The sequence below is a fragment of the Palaemon carinicauda genome, chromosome 7, assembly GCF_036898095.1.
Source record: "Palaemon carinicauda isolate YSFRI2023 chromosome 7, ASM3689809v2, whole genome shotgun sequence".
NCBI lineage: Eukaryota > Metazoa > Arthropoda > Malacostraca > Decapoda > Palaemonidae > Palaemon > Palaemon carinicauda.
This window is the reverse complement of record NC_090731.1, coordinates 33,825,567-33,845,566: the sequence shown is the minus strand read 5'-3', so window position 1 is coordinate 33,845,566 and position 20,000 is coordinate 33,825,567.

The window sequence follows — 20,000 nt, the reverse complement described above, 5'->3', positions numbered from 1 at the left end:
TTTTGATTTTTAGTTTGAAAAATGTACAAAATTTCTTCATTGGCTGTTGATAACACACAAAGAGTTTTCTCTTTCATGAATTTCGTATTCCAGTGTTGTTTGTACCAGAAGAAAACATGTTTTCCCAGTTGTTCATGTGGGCTCAATGTTATTTTTCTATTGAAATGCTCTGCATAAAAGATATGAATTCCTCACAAATGTTTGGACGATTGGCCATAATCCATTGACAATTTGATTAGATTCCAGAAGGGATTGGGTCAAAGGTCAAAATCAAGGTAACAAAAAGGTCGAAAACTTCTTTTTGCTATATCATGGTAAATTTTCATCCAATGCAATCATAAGGCATATTAGACTGATGTTATGCGGTTAAGCAATACCCTCATAGTAATTCATATTCATGGTAACATATGTGGCGTCGGTGAAGGTGTGAGCTCTACCAAGTTTCCGTTCTAGTTGTTTATATGATTTTCCCCTAAAATGATGTGGGGATTACTCAAGATCCACTTACGAAACTTTAACCAAAGCCGGGTTTTCGAACTGACAAGTACTAATTAAGTTTAGTGAGAGGTGGAAGAATGAACTTGTTAGGGATAAATTTCACTCGCGATGTTTCGAGCGTCCTATCTGAGCAAACTGAAATATAGCTACCTTTATCGTGGCATATTGGAAACGTCCCTGCCCAGCGTTCTATGGGACGGGAGATCAAGATACGTTTAAACTCTATAGTTTCTTGTAGGGTCTGCAACATCACCATCTTTGTGAGCTAGGGAAGGGGGTTTAGGGGAGCATATAGGTCTACCTGCTGAGTCATCAGAAGCAGACATTGCCTGGCCCTCCCTGGTTCTAGCTTTGATGAAGAGGGAGTTTGGGCGCTGATCATATGGATATATGGTCGGTCTCTAGGGCATTGGCCTGCTAGGACATTGACTATTGTTCCTTGCCTCTGCCATTCACAAGTGGCCTTTAAACAAAACCCAGTTAAATTTTGCTTACTCTTTGCCTGTAAAATGTCATTTCAAATATTTGTATTACTCGTTTATGCCTAATCTAAAAATGTGTTCACTCTTGTTTGAGTTCGGTGGAGCGCTGTCTGCTTTTGGTATCTTTGAACGAATGAGCAAAAAAAAAGAAAAAGAACATATTTCTCCTAAATAAACTATGTTAAGTTACATTGCCCGTTGTATATAAACTGTACGATGATTGTTTAGAAATTTTACCAAAATTTCTCATTCTAACAAGTAATACTTTATTAAACTTTTGATTTTCAGAAGGTGGGTTTTGAGAATTTGGAACGATCAACATTGTTGACCTCAACACGAAGGTAAAGCCTTTAAATTGATTCTCTTCACTTTCTTGTTTACTTCCTGTTTGTCTCTTATTTGTTTGTGTAATGGTTTGTTAGTTAAAGATTAAGGTTATGCAAATATTTGTGTGGATATTTTTACTCCGACTTTTCCTGTTTTCCATAATTTTATCCTCTTTGAATAAGATATATTTCTTCAGCTTTTTGTTTATTTCCTGTTTGTGTCTTATTTGTTTGCGTAATAGTTTGTTTGTTAAAGATTAGGAATATGCATTTATTTTTGCGGATATTTCCACTCCAGCTTTTAAGGTATTCCATCATTTTCTCCTCTTTTGAACCCGATATATCTATTCAATCTATAATCTATTTGTTTACATTGACTGGCTGAAAGTCATTTTTTTTCCGAATCTAGTGTTTTTATATTCACACAATTACAAAATTGTGAATATATTGTAATAAAAGTGAAAAGGTGGCTCAGTATATACAGTGATGCACCAATAACAATTTTCGAAATCCAGTCTTTTTATATTTACATAATTACAGAAATGTGAACATATTGTAAAACAAAAAAATAAAAATAAAATAAGGTGAGCAGATGGATCCATATATACAGTGATGCACCAATAACAATTTTTGGAATCTTATTTTTCTATGTTCACACAATTGTAATAGTATTGTGAATGTATTGTAAAAATGAAAAGTGAGAAAGCGGCTCGGTATATATAGTGATACAGCAATAACAATAAAAATATCAATCAATGAGATCATAGATTTAAAAATTAATTTATTAGGTAATAAAGAACACCTGCCGAGCCAGTCGACAGACCACAAGATTTCAGATGAGTGAATTTCAAGGTTCAATAGATAATCTTGGTTTCATTCAAGCTCCATCACAATCAATAGTTTTCCTAATTTTATTGAAGTAAAATTTGGTGGTGTTTTGCTATGGTATGCGATCTCACCTGATAAAAGCGATCTTACTTTTCACTTAACAGCGAAGCAAGAATCATTAGATTTTCCAAAAAATATATATACCTGGAATAATTACTGAAAATAATCGATCATTGATGTTACCATGCGCAGCTGAACATTATCGCTTGCTAGCGCATATGGAGTTTGATATTTTTATTTTTTCGCTAGCGAAGCGATTGCATAGCGAAGCAAGAATCATTAGATTTTCTATTATTCTTGTATTTTTTTTTTCGCTATTGAAAATATTTATATCGCATAAAAAAGCAAAAGAATAATTTCTGAGATCACGAAATAAATGAGATCGCTCACCAAAATAGCACCTAAAATTTTATGTCACTCGAGAACATGCTTAGGTAATTTGTAATTCATACTGTCTGCTAAACGTTCTCGAAGATTTCAGACTTGTTAATCTTGAGGTTCATTACCGTATGTATATTTGTTTCATCCAGTCTCCATTATGATTAATAGTTTTCCTTGTTTTCTTGTTTGCTAAATGTTCTCTCAAGATTTCAGACTCATTAATCTCAAGGTTCATTACATAATCTTTGTTTCATCCAGTCACCATTATAGTCATCATTTTTTCTTGTTTTCTCAAAGTAATATTTTAAGTAACACGCAACTCGAGATCATATCTAGGTAATTTAGAATTCATACGGTTTCCTACCTGTTTTCTGAAATTATCATTTTCATATCCCGGAAAATGAACACTCTAAGTTTCCTTGGCACTGTCCCCCGGGGAAGTTTCCTTAATTACGTTAATTACATCCCAAGGGGTCCTTGTGCCGCATCTCCGAAACTCATTTTATCCCCATCCAAAGAAGTTAGATATTAAGTTTAAATTATCTTGTTTTTTATTTCATCGCATTATGAAGCAGAAAAGTTTATTTCTTTCTTCTTTTTTAAAGTTTATATTCAGTAACCAAACTCTGAGTATTTCGTTTGGTTTTGGTCTATCCTTGTTGTATAGTGTGTGTTACTTCCAATTCTTGACTGAGCTTCGGTGTCTCCTTAGTATGATTTGATCTCTCCTTGATGTATAATGTGCCTCTTCAAGTTCCTTAATGTGATTTGGTCTCTCCTTGCTGTATACTATGTCTCTTATAATTCCTGAATGTGTTTTGATCTCTCCTTGTTGTATACTGTGTTTCTTCAAATTCCTTAATGTGATTTAGTCTCTCCTTGTTGTATATTATGATTCTTCAAATTCCTGAATGTGCTTTGATCTCTCCTTGTTGTATACTGTGATTCTTCAAATTCCTTAATGTGATTTGGTCTCTCCTTGTTATATTTTGTGATTCTTCAAATTCCTGAATGTGCTTTGATCTCTCCTTGTTGTATACTGTGATTCTTCAAATTCCTTCATGTGATTTGGTCTCTCCTTGTTGTATTTTGTGATTCTTCAAATTCCTGAATGTGCTTTGATCTCTCCTTGTTGTATACTGTGATTCTTCAAATTCCTTACAGGATGCCTGAAAACTTTAAATCATTCATTCATTCAAATTCCTTAATGTGATTTGGTCTTTCCTTGTTGTATTTTGTGATTCTTCAAATTCCTGAATGTGCTTTGATCTCTCCTTGTTGTATACTGTGATTCTTCAAATTCCTTAATGTGATTTGGTCTCTCCTTGTTGTATACTGTGATTCTTCAAACTCCTTAATATGATTTGATCTCTCCTTGATGTATACTGTGTCTCTTCAAATTCGTCAATGTGATTTGGTCTCTCCTTGTTGTATACTGTGTCTCTTCAAATTCTTCAATGTGATTTCGTCTCTCCTTGTTGTGTATTGGGATTCTTCAAATTCCTTAGTATGATTTTGATCTCTTTGATGTATACCGTGTCTCTTCAAATTCCTTAATGCGATTTGGTCCTCTCCTTGTTGTATACTGTGTCTCTTCAAATTTTTCAATGTGATTTCGTGTCTCCTTGTTGTATATTGGGATTCTTCAAATTCCTTAGTATGATTTGATCTCTTTGATGTATACTGTGTGTCTTCAAATTCCTTAAAGTGATTTGATCTCTCCTTGTTGTATACTATGTCTCGATAAATTCTTTCATGGGATTTGATCTCTCCTTGTTGTGTACTGTAATTCTTCAAATCCCTAATATGATTTGATTTTCTCCTTGATGTATACTGTGTCTCGTCAAATTCCTTAATGTGATTTGGTCTCTCCTTGATGTATACTGTATCTCTTCAAATTTCTGTATGTGTTTTGATCTATTCTTATTGTATACTATGTCTCGTCATATTCTTAAATGTGTTTTGATCTCTTCTTGTTTGTAAACTGTGATTCTTCATATTCCTGAATGTGCTTTGATCTCTCCTTGTTGTATACTGTGATTCTTCAAATTCCTTAATATGATTTGATCTCTCCTTGATGTATACTCTGTCTCTTCTTAATGTGATTTAGTTTCTTCTTGTTGTATACAGTTGTCTCTTCAAATTCCTGAATGTGCTTTGATCTCTCCTTGTTGTATACTGTGACTCTTCAAATTCCTTAATGTGATTTGATCTCTCCTAGATGTATACTTTGTCTCTTTAAATCCTTAATGTGATTTGGTCTCTCCTTGTTGTATACTGTGTCTCTTCAAATTCCTGAATACGCTTTGATCTCTCCTTGTTGTATACTGTGATTCTTCAAATTCCTTAATATTATTTGATTTCGTCTTGATGTATATTGTGTCTCTCCAAATTCCTTAATGTGATTTGATCTCTCATTGTTGTATACTGTCTCTCTTCAAATTCCTGAATGTGCTCTGATCTCTCCTTGTTGTATACTGTGATTCTTCAAATTTCTTAATATGATTTGATCTCTCCTTGATGTATACTGTGTCTCTTCAAATTCCTTAATGAGATTTTATCTCTCCTTGCTGTATACTGTGTCTCTTTAAAATTCATTAATGTGATTTGGTCTCGCCTTGATGTATACTGTGTCTCTTCAAATTCCTGAATGTATTTGGATCTCTTCTTGTTGTATACTGTGTCTCTTCAAATTCCTTAATGTGTTTTTGATCTCTCCTTGTTGCATACTGTCTCTTCAAATTCCTGATTGTGATTTGATTTCCCCTTGTTGTATACTTTCTCTTCAAATTCCTGGATATGCTTTGATTCCTTATTGTCGTATACTGTCTCTTCATATTCCTTAATGTGCTTTTGTCTACCCTTGCTGTATACTGTGTCTTTTCTAATTCCTTAACGTGTTTTTGGTCTATCCATGTTGTATAATGTGTCTTCAAATTCCTGAATGCGTTTTTGAACTCTCCCTGTTGTCTACAGTCTCTCTTCACATTCCTGAATGTGTTTGGAAATCTTCTTGTTGTATACTGTGTCTCTTCAAATTCCTGAATGTGTTTTGGTCTCGCCTTGTTGAATACTGTGAGTCTTCAAACTCTTTAATGTGTTTTTGGTGTCTCCTTCTTGTATACTGTGTCTCTTCACATTCCTTAATGTATTTTACTCTCTCCTTGTTGAATACTGTGACTCTTCAAATTCCTTAATGTGATTTAGTCTCTCCTTGTTGAATACTGTGATTTTTCAAATTCCTTAATGTGTTTTGGTCTCTCCTTGTTGTATACTGTGTCTCTTCACATTCCTTAATGCGTTTTTAGTCTCTCCTTGTTGTAATACTGTGTCTCTTCAAATTCCTGAATGTGTTCTGGTTTCTCCTTGTTGAATACTGTGATTCTTCAAATTCCTTAATGTGTTTTGGTCTCTCCTTGGTGAATACTGTTATTCTTCAAATTCTTTAATGTGTTTTGGTCTCTCCTTGTTGTATACTGTGTCTCTTCACATTCCTTAATGTGTTTTTAGTCTCTCCTTGTTGAATACTGTGATTCTTCAAATTCCTTAATGTGTTTTGGTCTCTCCTTGTTGTATACTGTGTCTCTTCACATTCCTGAATGTGTTCTGGTTTCTCCTTGTTGAATACTGTGATTCTTCAAATTCTTTAATGTGTTTTGGTCTCTCCTTGTTGTATACTGTGTCTCTTCACATTCCTTAATGTGTTTTTAGTCTCTCCTTGTTGAATACTGTGATTCTTCAAATTCCTTAATGTGTTTTAGTCTCTCCCTGTTGTATACTGTGTCTCTTCAAATTCCCTAATATGTTTTAGTCTCTCCTTGTTGAATATTGTGATTCTTCAAATTCCTTAATATGGTTTAGTCTTTCCGTGTTGAATACTGTGATTCTTCAAATTCCTTAATGTGTTTTGGGTCTCTCTTTGTTGAATAATGTGATTCTCTAAATTCCTCAATGTGTTTTGTTCTCTTCTTGTTATATACAGTGTCTCTTAAAATTCCTGAATGTCTATTATGATTTTTGATTACCCTAAAATATTTTAACTTTCCACCTTATGATAATTCATATTTTCCTTTTCAGCTTCATTTAAACCTAATTTATTTTAATTATCCTTCTCAAAAAAACTAAAATAACCAATTTTTCCTTACTATAAATATTACGTTTTTTTTTTTCAAGATAATCCAATTCGTAATATCAATATACCAGGTTTTTTTTTTTTCCAAGATAAACCAATTTGCAATAATATAAATATTACTATTCTTTTAAAGAAATTTCAGTCAAAAATTCGTAAGTATTGACAAGGGAAACAGTTTACGGAGGAATACATTATGAGTATGTCTAGAGTTAAGATAAATTGATGGCTAATGGTGTCGTCTATCGCTGCTTGATGCCACTGATATTCTTTAGACATACGATGTCCCGGTTGGCTATTTATCGCATAACGGGAAGGCCAAATTAATATGCAAAATTTGCACTGCTAATACCAGAATAAAAGTGTACAAATCTCCAATACAGGGTTAAATGGAAATATTTCTCTGGGAAATTCGACATAAATTTGCTTTTACTAGCTGCATAATGAAAAGAGCACATAGTTTTTAATAATTCTGGTTACCATATTGGATCAATTGATAAATCAAATGAAATAGATCTAGAATAGGTAAAGCGCGTCCACATACACACACACACACACACACACACACACACACACACACACATACATACTCACACACACTAGGCTATGAAGAATTTTCCTATCTTATTAATGATTTTGTTTATCATGCTGTCTATCATATTTCCATGTATTTTGTTGTGTGCGACTTTTTAATAAAAAAAAAAAAGGTAAGGCTCTTTATAATCATTTATGCTACTCTAAATAACAATTTCAAACAATTCGCTATAAAATAGACGAAAGCATTTTATAATTATATCCAATATATTTTTAAAATACGACCATAGTGAGCGAAGCTTGACTGTAAAACTACATTCTACTCGTTGAATAAACAAATAAGCCAGTTTTAAACCATGCTATTATTTGAAAAACAAATGAAAAACTATAAAAGATTTTTTTCATCCTATTATCTGCATGCCATCCAATAAAACTTGGAATTACTTTTTTTTCCAGCAATTTATTCTAAGTAACTTGTATTCACCTTGTATGTATCGTTCTCTGCGTATTGTATGGGGTACGTTTTCTCTGGTCTTGTAGATAAAAAAACTTTTGGTTTGCAAACAAGGGGACCAGCATTCCATCCCAAATCAAACGAAGAAGAAATCGCCAGGGCTCGTTATCTGAAATTCCATTGTTTTCTCTGCTGACTCAAGAAGTAAGTTAGGTTCCTAGCTGTCAGCTGAGTTTATAAGGAGAGAGAGAGAGAGAGAGAGGAGAGAGAGGAGAGAGAGAGAGAGAGAGAGAGAGAGAGATCATTATTGTGTTAAAATGTAGGTTCTTAGCTGAAGGACTGAGTTTTGTGAAGTCGAAGCTGAGAGAGAGAGAGAGAGAGAGAGAGAGAGAGAGAGGAGATGAGAGAGGAGAGAGAGAGAGAGAGAGAGAGAGATCATTACTGTATTTAAAAATGTGGGTTCTTAGCTGAAGGCTGAGTTTTGTGAAGTCGAAGCTGAGAGAGAGAGAGAGAGAGAGAGAGAGAGAGAGAGAGAGAGAGAGAGAGAGAGAGAGAGAAAGAGATTGTGTGTGCGTGATTAATGCTGTGCTGAAAATGTGGGTTCCTAGCTGAAAGCTGAGTTTTGTTAAGTTTAAACTGAGAGAGAGAGAGAGAGAGAGGAGAGAGAGAGAGAGAGAGAGAGAGAAGAGAGAGAGAGAGAGAGAGATTGTGTGTGCGTGATCAATACTATGTTTAAATTGTAGGTTCCTAGCTGAAGGCTAGTTTTGTTAATTCAAAGCAGAGAGAGAGAGAGAGAGAGAGAGAGAGAGAGAGAGAGAGAGAGAGAGAGAGAGAGAGAGAGAGAGAGAGAGTTTGTGTGTGTGTGTGTGATCATTACTGTGTTGAAAATGTAAGTTCCTAGCTGGAGGCCGAGTTTTATGTTGTAGCTGAGAGAGAGAGAGAGAGAGAGAGAGAGAGAGAGAGAGAGAGAGAGAGAGATCAAAATTGTGTGATCATTACTGTTTAAGATTTATACAATAAGGAGAAGGGAATTGACGGGACACTTCCCAACGTCGCCGGGTTAAAATTGGAAGGGCCTGGACGGGAGTCATAAGATATTCATCAAATACCCTCTGGAGGACACTGCTTCCCTTATAAAAGTATATTCCGAAAGGAATATTTTCTCTAAGTGTCATTTCATAGTTTATTAATGAAAGGCAATTTGATATCGTTTAAAGTTCTTGAAATATGTTACTTTAATTGTTCATTATTCCTCTTGTAATTTCTTTATTTCCATATTTTCTTTCCTCGCTGGGATATTTTTCATTGTTGGAGGCCTTCGGCTTATAGCGTCCTGCTTTTGTAAATAGGTTTGTAACTTAGGTAATAATAATAATAATAATAATAATAATAATAATAATAATAATAATAATAATAATAATAATAATAATAATTTCGTTTATTCCTTAAGTTGGAATTTTACCGTTTAAGTGGAATGTTTGTTATTAGAAGTTTTCCACCCTTTAAAGCACACTGAATTCTCTGAATCAAAGTGTAATATATGATCTCAACATTTACGCGCACCTGGTTCATTCATTAATCAAACCAGTTTCAGCGTCAAATGGACTTAAGTATATATTTTTCTGTATATTTTTTTTTTCAATATCCTAATCGTTCATTCATTAATCTATCCAGTTTTAGCGTCAGATGGACTTTAGTATATATTTTTCTGTATGATTATTTTTTTTTTCAATAGTTTCATCCATCTTAATCATTTGTCCGTCTCCATTTTAGCATTGACCCAGCAAAGTCAATTAGCCCCGAGGAGGAACATACCTAACTATCTAAAGGTTTAAAGGTCGCTCATGAATGACAGTGGAAAGGGACAGTGACATTATCCAAGCAAGCAGGACAATGCCCTAGAGACTGACTATATATTATAAGATCCACCCAAGCTAGGAACAGGAAGGGCCAGGCAATTGCTGCTGATGACTTAGCAGATAGACCTATAGGCTCCCCTCCCCCTTAGCTCACAAGGATGGTAGGGTTGCAAACACTAGTGGCACAAACGAGTCTAGCAAACACCAGGCAAAGACGTTACCAATCAGGCCACAACAACCATATTCTGAGAATTATGATAGACAGATTTTACTCTTAGATTTGCAAAGTTTTTGGAAGTTCTCTAGAATCACACAGCTCACACATTTACAATCTTCAAAATGCTCTGATATTCTATAGCGTGTTTCATAACAAGGGCCCTGAACACTAATGATTGTGAGGGACTTGAGATTATTATTATTATTATTATTATTATTATTATTATTATTATTATTATTATTATCTGCTAAGCTGCAACCCTAGTTAGAAAAGAAGGATACTCTAAGACAAAGGTCTTCAAACAGGAAAAAATAGCCCATTGAAGAAAGAAAATAGATAAACTACCACGAGAGGTAATGAGAAATTAAGAATAAATATCATTGAAATAAATCTTTCTTATATAAACTACGGTATGAAAACTTCATAAAACCAGAGGAAGAGGAATAGCAAAGCACAGTGGGCCTGAGTGTACCCACAAGCAAGTAAACAACTAGACATTGCATAAGACTAATCATTACTAACACTTTTAAAGGGGATATTTATTGAATTAAAAATATCATTACCTTTAAAACAAATCACCTTTAAAGCATTATTGTAACCTTGACTAATAATGATGTGCTGAGAAACAATATTCCTATTATTCTGCGTAATTGATAATATTAGTGTTATATTGGTCAAATTATTAAATCGTTGGCAAAGAGATGAGATGATATATTTTGGTATTAAAAAAACCTAATACAAAAATACTAACTTGTTTGTAGAATATGATAATACGAAAATATTTTACAATTTGTAAGAGCCTTCTTTTTTTTTTTTTTGGATTTATACAACATACAAGAGTAACAAATACATCAAGTAAATTTTAACATTAAATTTTATATAACAGACAGAATTAATGAAATTAGTAATATGATGAAGAATATGGAATCTGTCTTCATCAGTCAAACTAACATAATGAATTTCTTATTTACGCAATCGAATTCTGATTGAATAGCAAATACGATTCAGAGATCCTTTATCATGCAAATGCTTCAATGAATACATCAAAGTCATCAATCAGGAAGCAAGCTAATGAGGATTTAAGTATAACTATAACTTAACCCTTCTCATCATTAAACAAGAAAGTTAATTACCATCATTAATTGTCAAAGATACATCTTTTACTTCAATGACGTGGATGTATATAAGTATATATATATATATATATATATATATATATATATATATATATATATATATATATATATATATATATATAAAGATAGATAGATAGATGGATAAATATATATATATATATATATATATATATATATATATATATATATATATATATATATATATATTTATCCATCTATCTATCTATCTTTATATATATATATATATATATATATATATATATATATATATATATATATATATATATATATATATATATATATATATAAAGATAGATAGATAGATGGATAAATATATATATATATATATATATATATATATATATATATATATATATATATATATATATATATATATATATATATATATTATCATATATGGTACTAGGACGGGATGCCGAATGCACTATTGCCGACAGACAAGATGCCGAACCCAAGATGCCAAAAAGACACAAAGCCGAAAGGACATGAAACCGAACAGTCGTAAAACCGGACAGTCTTGGAACCGAACGGTCATAAAGCCGAATGGTTAATAAATAAAGAACGAGATAGTGAACATTTAATACTTCATTTTGACTCTTCGGTCACTTGAATTAGTACTAAATACTGATTTAATAATTATTACTTAAAGTTAGCAAAGGTCAAAAGCATTGACAACTAAAAAAATAAACAAAGCTTTATTTATTTCAAAAAAATTAATAGTGAAAAATATATGAAATTGAATGCAAAAAATTTATGTAAAATTATGTGAAAAATTTATGCAAAAAATTTAAATAAAAATATTACAAGTTGTGATGTAAAAAATAAAATAAGATAAAAGATTACAAGTTATGAGCTATAGCTCGTAAAACTCTAAGCCTTCTTCTTTATCATAAGAATTGCAAATAGATTTTATACGATAATTAATGGTGTTGTATTTCTTGTTAGGTTTTGAAATGTCAATTCCTATCAATGCTTGTTCTATTAAAATTTCATTGGCTGCCTGCTCATTTCGAATAACTTTTAGTAGCTTTGAAACTGTTGGATGGGTTACATTGAGTCTTCTTTTAAAGGCTTGATGCCATCTTTCCAGGGAATTATTGGTCCTCGGTAAATTATCTTGAACTCTATTGTACACAGACCCGACATCCACATCAAAAATTGGTCTCCTTCGACGTCCTCTCTGCGTTATTCCTAACCAGGTACTTTCATGATACACTAAAAAATCATTTAATAAATCTTCAGTTTCAGTAGTTATCGAACTAGTTAACTGGTCAAACGTCTCATGCACATCTGTAGGTGGAACAAAGGCAAGAGCTGATAACTGCTTAATGAAATGAGCTTTGTTGGGTTCGAGATACCATTTCTGTAATCCACAAGACTGAATATTTCACCATAAACATTGTCCAAAGTGAAAGAAACATCTTATCGATGTATTTGGAAAGTTTTTTTAATGCTGTTTATTGTCGCTCGCTCGAGTCCACTAATATTGAATCGGGCTCGGGAATGCCTTTGTTGTTAAAAAATGTAAAGATTTCGTCATATGTTTTCTCATCTTTTTTACTTTTTATGCAATACACTAATTGCAGGGTTTTGGTCTCCGAAATAATTGCATGAATTGTATAGAGCTGTTTCCCGAGAGGAGCAGAGTCAAAGGTGACATCGGCAAACCATGTCTGTTTTCTCGATAATAATTTTAAATTCTTCTCTGTCGAAAAAATGGTAACTGTTTAAGTTTCATAAAGACGAAAGTTTTCTCCACGCGTTGTTATGTTGAAATCTTCAATATCGGTAACATTACTTACACGTCTTACCATTCGTCCAAGATTTGGTGCTACTATAGCGTGAGGTCTACCACACTATAGCGTGAGATCTACCTCCCGTTAGTACTATAGCGTGAGGTCTACTGCTGATTTATCCGTCCCTCATAGATAAAACACATTTCATACATTTGTTTAAGCAACAAACACTTAATTTAAACATATCTTAGAAATACCTGAAATAGTTAATTGGATTTCTAATTACATTAAAAAAATGAATAAAAGTAAAAATAAACATGTTATCATATATTTCTATACATTTATTCTAGCGATACACTCTTCGTACATCAAACATGTTATCATATATTTCCGTACATTTATCCTAGCGATACACACTTCGTACATATTCTAAGAATGATACAAATAGGTCATTGGATTTTCTTCTCATCTCCTTCCAGCAAAAAGTGATCAAGATGAGACTGGAACAGCTGACGACCAACAGAATCATCGTTTTAGCGTCCTTATGTAGGAGTATGCTTGTTTGCTTACTGTAGATTATAGCCAATAGTTCTCGTTGGCATGGGCCATTCCCTTGGTCGACCAGTAGCAAGATTTAGGAGCTCCATTTGCTTCCTTTTATATGGGCAGTTCACGTGGACAGGTCACGTTTTTTATGGTTAGGTGCGGGGCTCTGGGACGCTGGTCACGCGGCAGACCTCACCCTCTACCTGGGTAGGCGTCATATGGCGGTAGACCTCACACTATAGTAGCACCCAAGAGTTTCTCTTTTTGGCAGGGAGCCACAAATGCTTAGAGGCAATTCATCAATGGTTTTATTAATTAAAACTGCTTGTAACCTCTTCTGTCTGTTTGGCTCTTGTTTCCATATCATCTAAAGCTTTTAGAATACTTGTGTGAGCACTATCTGGCGGATGTGGATGATCTTAAGAACTTTCTGGCCGAGTAGCATTCGTTGTGATTATTCTTCCTTTACATACTTTTCTTTTCTCGCATCTCCAGTATGTGGTAGCATTAACTTTCTTATCAACAATATAAGTATATCCATTATAAAGGAGCTTCCGTCCACCACGTCCTGTCTTAATGAACTCCATTGTCAAACTGTATGGGTGACTTGGTTTTATTTATATTCTCAAAATTTCTTTCTGTCATTAATTTCGAACTATTCGGCTTTATGACCGTTCGGTTCCATGACTCTTCGGTTTTACGACCGTTCGGTTTCGTGTCCTTTCGGCTTTGTGTCTTTTCGGCATCTTGGGTTCGGCATCTTGTCTGTCGGCAATAGTGCATTTGGCATCCCGTCCTAGTACCGTAAATATATATATATATATATATATATATATATATATATATATATATATATATATATATATATATATATATATATATATATATATATATATATATATATATATGTATGTATGTATGTATGTATGTATGTATGTATGTATGTATGTATGTATGTATATATATATATATATATATATATATATATATATATATATATATATATATATATATATATATATATATATATATATATATATATATATATATATATATATATATATATATATTATTTATGTATACATATGTATATGGCGATGTTTTATGAACACACCATTCATCTTTAATTAAATTTCAGTATTTAAAATTTTTGGTTAATTCTACTTTCTTATGAACTTAATGACTTTAAGGTTCCTGTAAATTTACTTCTCTCTCTCTCTCTCTCTCTCTCTCTCTCTCTCTCTCTCTCTCTCTCTCTCTCTCTCTCTCATGAATTGAATGATATCTACACTATCAACTATCATACCATTCAGCATCCCCTTCATAATGGTCCAAAATAAACTTGTGATCACTATTGTGTAACACCATCCGCACCTAACAGATATTGCGCCATTGACCACCCCATTAGTTCCTCTTAGACATTTCTTAATGATCCCAGTTTGAAATTACAAACAAACTTGTTCAATTAACTATATTCTGTTTGTTTGTATATTGATTCAGGTAAATACGCTTTCCCCTTGTGTTGTGTTCCCAAGTCACTTCCATGAGGTGATTTATACTCCATGGATATCTAATGGACGATAAGCTGTATTCGGAGGAAATAATTTAAATTGCTTATTGAGAAATGGCGTGTGTTCTGTTATTATTATTATTATTATTATTATTATTATTATTATTATTATTATTATTATTATTATTATTTTTATTATTATTATTATTATTATTGTCATTGTTATTAGCTAAGCTACAAGCCTTGTTGAAGAAGCAGGATGCTATAAGCCTTACGGCTCTAGCAGGGGGAAATAGCCCTGTGAGGTAATGAAACAAGGAAAGAAATGATATAAAATACTTCAAGAATCGTCACAACATAGAAATAGATCATTCACATAATATATAAATTACAAAACCTTAACAAACGTAAGACATGAGTTTTAGTTGTTAATATAGCATTTCATATTTTTTTAGCGAGTTTCATTTGTGTTTTGCGTTTTGTTTTGGAAACTAGAAAACGTGAGATTTGTTGATTAGCCATCTTTTTTTTAGGTTTCACAGATGATTTGATTTAGTTACTATTCATCTATTTCATTTATTTGTTTTCAGGATTTTTCTTTTCTCATAATTTCTTTACAGCCACATGCTAAATTATATATTACAGTTTGCCGTCATAACATTTTTCTGTAATATATGAAATTTTGAAATATGTAAGGTTTGATTTAGTGAATTATGATGAAAAATAAAAAAAATAAATTAAATTAATAAATAATTGAAAGACGTTAACAATAAACAACATTCAGTTTATAAAAGGTCACACAAGTAAATAATGTGATGAGTAAATCGAAATAAAGAAATTACCACATCTTCCAAACGCAAGAAGATAGGATATTCCAACTTTGTTTTGCAATATCTCGGGATTCATTTAGTTGCTAACTTTTTGATACTCATATGCAATTAGTGCTTGAGTGATAGAGCAGGTAAGACCTCTTTAGTACAGTTGGTAGAGGGGGTCTGCGTGCACCCCCCGGAAATCAATTTCTAATTGGTGTCTTCCTATGGGGAAAAATGTGTAGAAAACGGTTTGCTATGTTAAAAATTTGAAATATTGTCCCACGTGCCTTTTTTATGCAAATTAAGCCGCCATTACATGAAAATACTAAAATCGCTATAACTCCGCCAATACAACAGATAACTGCAAAAATAAGGTGTCTAGACCCAGGTTTTGAGGGTCTAGCATCAATATAAGACCAGTCTCATAGTGACCACATGTGTTCCTGACATGTAAGATATGCAAATTAGTGCCGCCATTACTGAAAAACCTATTTTTACCATATCTTTGCAAATGTTATAGCAATCGTGAAGAACGTGTTGCCTGTACTCGTATTTTAAGGGTGAAAGAACATCATAAGACCAGTCGTTTTTTCATCACAAGTGTCATTTGCACATTAAGAAGAAAAAAAAATTAAGATATAGATGCTTCTGGAAATCATCTAAATGTTCCCTGTCATCACAAGCTTCAATCGTCATCGCTTTCATCGCTGTCGAAGTCAAATGAATCTGTTTCTTCGTCTTCGCAATTATCTTCTGCTTCCTCCTGATCATCAATAGTTTCAAGGAGATCAACTAGTGAGGTAGGTAGTACTGGACCACATGACCACAATGGTTCCAGCATGCCTTCTTCTGTCTTTATCCATCCCTGGCCCTCGTCGTAGGGGTTTGGCTTTTCACAAATGGGTTCGTTAGCTCGTTTGTACAAACAAACCCGGTGGTTCACACGCTGGACATGGGGCTTCAATGCTGAAAGACATGGAGGGAGGCGAGCAAAGTCCACCTTAGATTTCAATGTTAATTTTTCATTTTCTCCTACCATCTTTCGAAGCATCTTAGATCGGACGGCATCCACAGACAAATCACGACTTTGGCTGTACATCAAGCAAGTGAATTGTTCTAACTGGTTCAACATTAGGCCATTTATGCTCCAGTCATTCCCAAGTTCTCTGAACACCTTGTGGAATCCTCCCCAGTGAAGACATAGAAGCCAAGAAGGGTAGCACAGTAGTCCTCCCCTAATGATTGTGCAAGCTCAGATACATTGATGAGCTGACGTTGCTTTCCTGATCCTGTATCAAGGTACACAGTCAGTTTGATAGCATGGGCATGGTAGAGTAGAATCACGAAGATATCCGTGTCAGGGGTTCTAACCACAGCATTCTTGTAACCAAGAGCAGCAGCATGATGTAGGTACAACACCACTCTCGTATCTGTCTCTTCCTGGTTACTGTATATAGTGGGCATCTCAAGCACCTCGACCTGAAACAAAAAAGGTCATTGAGCATATTTTGGATTAACATGTAAATGAATGTAGTCATCCTAAAAATAAAGGTGCAATTTCACATACCTTGCCTTCTTTGGGAACGAACTGATGAGCTCTCCCCTCGACAATCAGTACTGCCATCTCGGTTCTCTCCAGTCTAGATGCCGCCTGTTGGCCACTCCATACCTGCAGCATGAGTTGACAGAGCTGCTTCTTGTTGTCGTCATTTGCAAGGAACACCTTGAAGTCGTATGGCTTTCTTGTTGCTGGTCCGGCAAGAATGATCCTCTCTGAGCTGCCACGTCGAAGTCTTTCCTGAGCTTTGATGGATCCCGGAAAATAGCTGTCACTTGAGAACAAGAAATGTTTTTTGGCAATCCTCTGGTCAAGTATCTGAAGGCAGATCTCCCCACAGGTCGGGGGCAAGTTAGAAAGGACATGGAGAAGTGCCATTCCATCCTGGATGAATAGGGCATCCTTTGGATAAGGCAGCTCATCTTGGTTGAACTCTTCCATCAGGTAGTGCAGAATGGTGGCTTTGTTGGTCTTCGCAAAAAATCCATCTGATGTTCCAATACTTGGAGGCACTAGCATCAGGCTGTACTTCATGAGTTCATCCAAGTCAATTGGTTCATCTAGGCACTGTGACTTCACAAGGAGAAGGAATGCAACATTGCTTTGCTCCTGATACTGTATGACCTGAAATAACAATATATATTATAATTTTATATTGTAATACAGATTGTACAAAAGTCCCTTAACAATACATAACTTGCTCAATGAAATATAAACTTACCTTTCCTTGCGATGATGTGAGCTTGATCTTCTTGTTGCATGCCTCCATGGTCTTGAGTTTCTTCCTGACATCACCATGCTTAGAAAACGAAATGAGATCAGATGGTAGTAGATCATCACAGCTGAGGTCCATATCATCTAATGTTGGCGGCCATGGGAGGACTTTGGAGTCTTTGTAAGCCTGTAGAATATTACTGCGAAGAAGCAGAGCAGCGTTTTGGTATTTGTCTTTGCTACCAAGCGTGTAAGCTTGTGCTAAAGCATCGTTAACCGAAATATTGGAATTGTACACAAGCCAAAATGAAATTGCATCAAGTTTGTCATAATCAACCTTCAGAAAGGACACATGCTCCTTGATTGAATCATTTTGTAGACGTTTCAGGAGTTTCTCTGAGCGGTAGTTTTCATTCTCCTGCCCATTGCGTTTCAGTTCTTCAATATAGAGCAAGCGCAATGATGTTAGACGCAGGACTTCATTCCGTTGGATGACATGAGTTCGAATGTGCTCCCGTACAAAATTCAGTGCATTCTCATAAGCGGCCGAAATCTTCGCGTGTTCAGTACGCTTTGGGTCATTTGCTCTGTTAACCCCGCGTTCAAAGTTAGCAAATGCGGTGTGGAATGATCTCAAACATGATGGGTGATGTTTTGCTTCTACAGCAAAGAGGTCTACATTTTTCACACGTCTATGAAGCCGAAACATGCCCATTTTTTCAGCTCTCGATTCAATTTGTTCCCATGCATTTTCCTTGTTTCTCCAAGATGAGAAATGGACAGGTCGTACAGTTTTTCGATCAGCACCTTTGATCTCTACTTTCTCACAAAAAATGCACTCCTCTGAAAAGACAGGTCCAGTTGAATGTCTACGAGGTGAATGCAATAGCGAGGTGGATGCCTGTGGTTCCTCAGTTGTCTTATTTTCTATAAGATGCAGATTGCCAGAGAACCGCTGATAACACTGACGGTGATACCCATTATTTTCAAGGTCCTCGGGGACAGTCTCAGGAATCTGGTCGCATACAGACTGCATACGATAGGGAGATGCATGTGGCTGACAGAGCCGCAGGTCCCGGATTTCATGAAGGTGCTTTAGTTTATCAAATGCAGTTCCTTTGATTCTACTGAGTGGGGTAAAAGGCCCATGATCAGAGATGGATAACACATGAAGCATGCATACAGGTGCAGGTGAAGCAGGCTTTTTGCTCAGGCTGGTGCGTTCAGTGCTGGCAGATTCAGCATTCCTTCGCTTTGGCATGATGGCGAACTTATACCAAAACTATTACTCTGAAATGAGAAGTATAGGCCTATAACCAACATGATGAAGTGTTTTGAAATATTACTACCAATGACACTAAGTCATGCAAGTAATTGCATTAATTGTCTTATCAAATAGAGCTTGAGAGATTATATAAACACCTTTTACCTATCTGACTATAAGCAGACTAAATTATGATAAACCTAGAATGATTCATAAATTGCTGAAAAACACACTGCTTCATCCAATATAAATGACACGGATTCAATGAATCACATCCTCTCCTATTCAGTAAAGTGTTGCCACCTATGATGAAATGATAAAAAATATTTCACTGCTTAATAAACACTAATTGGTAAGTACCCTCAGAATCTCTCATTACCTGACTATATCTCATTATAATAAAACAAATAAGCAAAAGGCACATTCAAATATAGTCTAATAATAAACATCAACCCATAAAACAAGGGTACAGACAACACGTTCTTCACGATTGCTATAACATTTGCAAAGATATGGTAAAAATAGGTTTTTCAGTAATGGCGGCACTAATTTGCATATCTTACATGTCAGGAACACATGTGGTCACTATGAGACTGGTCTTATATTGATGCTAGACCCTCAAAACCTGGGTCTAGACACCTTATTTTTGCAGTTATCTGTTGTATTGGCGGAGTTATAGCGATTTTAGTATTTTCATGTAATGGCGGCTTAATTTGCATAAAATAGGCACGTGGGACAATATTTCAAATTTTTAACATAGCAAACTGTTTTCTACACATTTTTCCCCATAGGAAGACATCAATTAGAAATTGATTTCCGGGGGGTGCACGCAGACCCCCTCTACCAACTAGACTACTTAGACTTTTGTTAAATGTGTATTACTATTACTATTATTATTATTATTATTATTATTATTATTATTATTATTATTA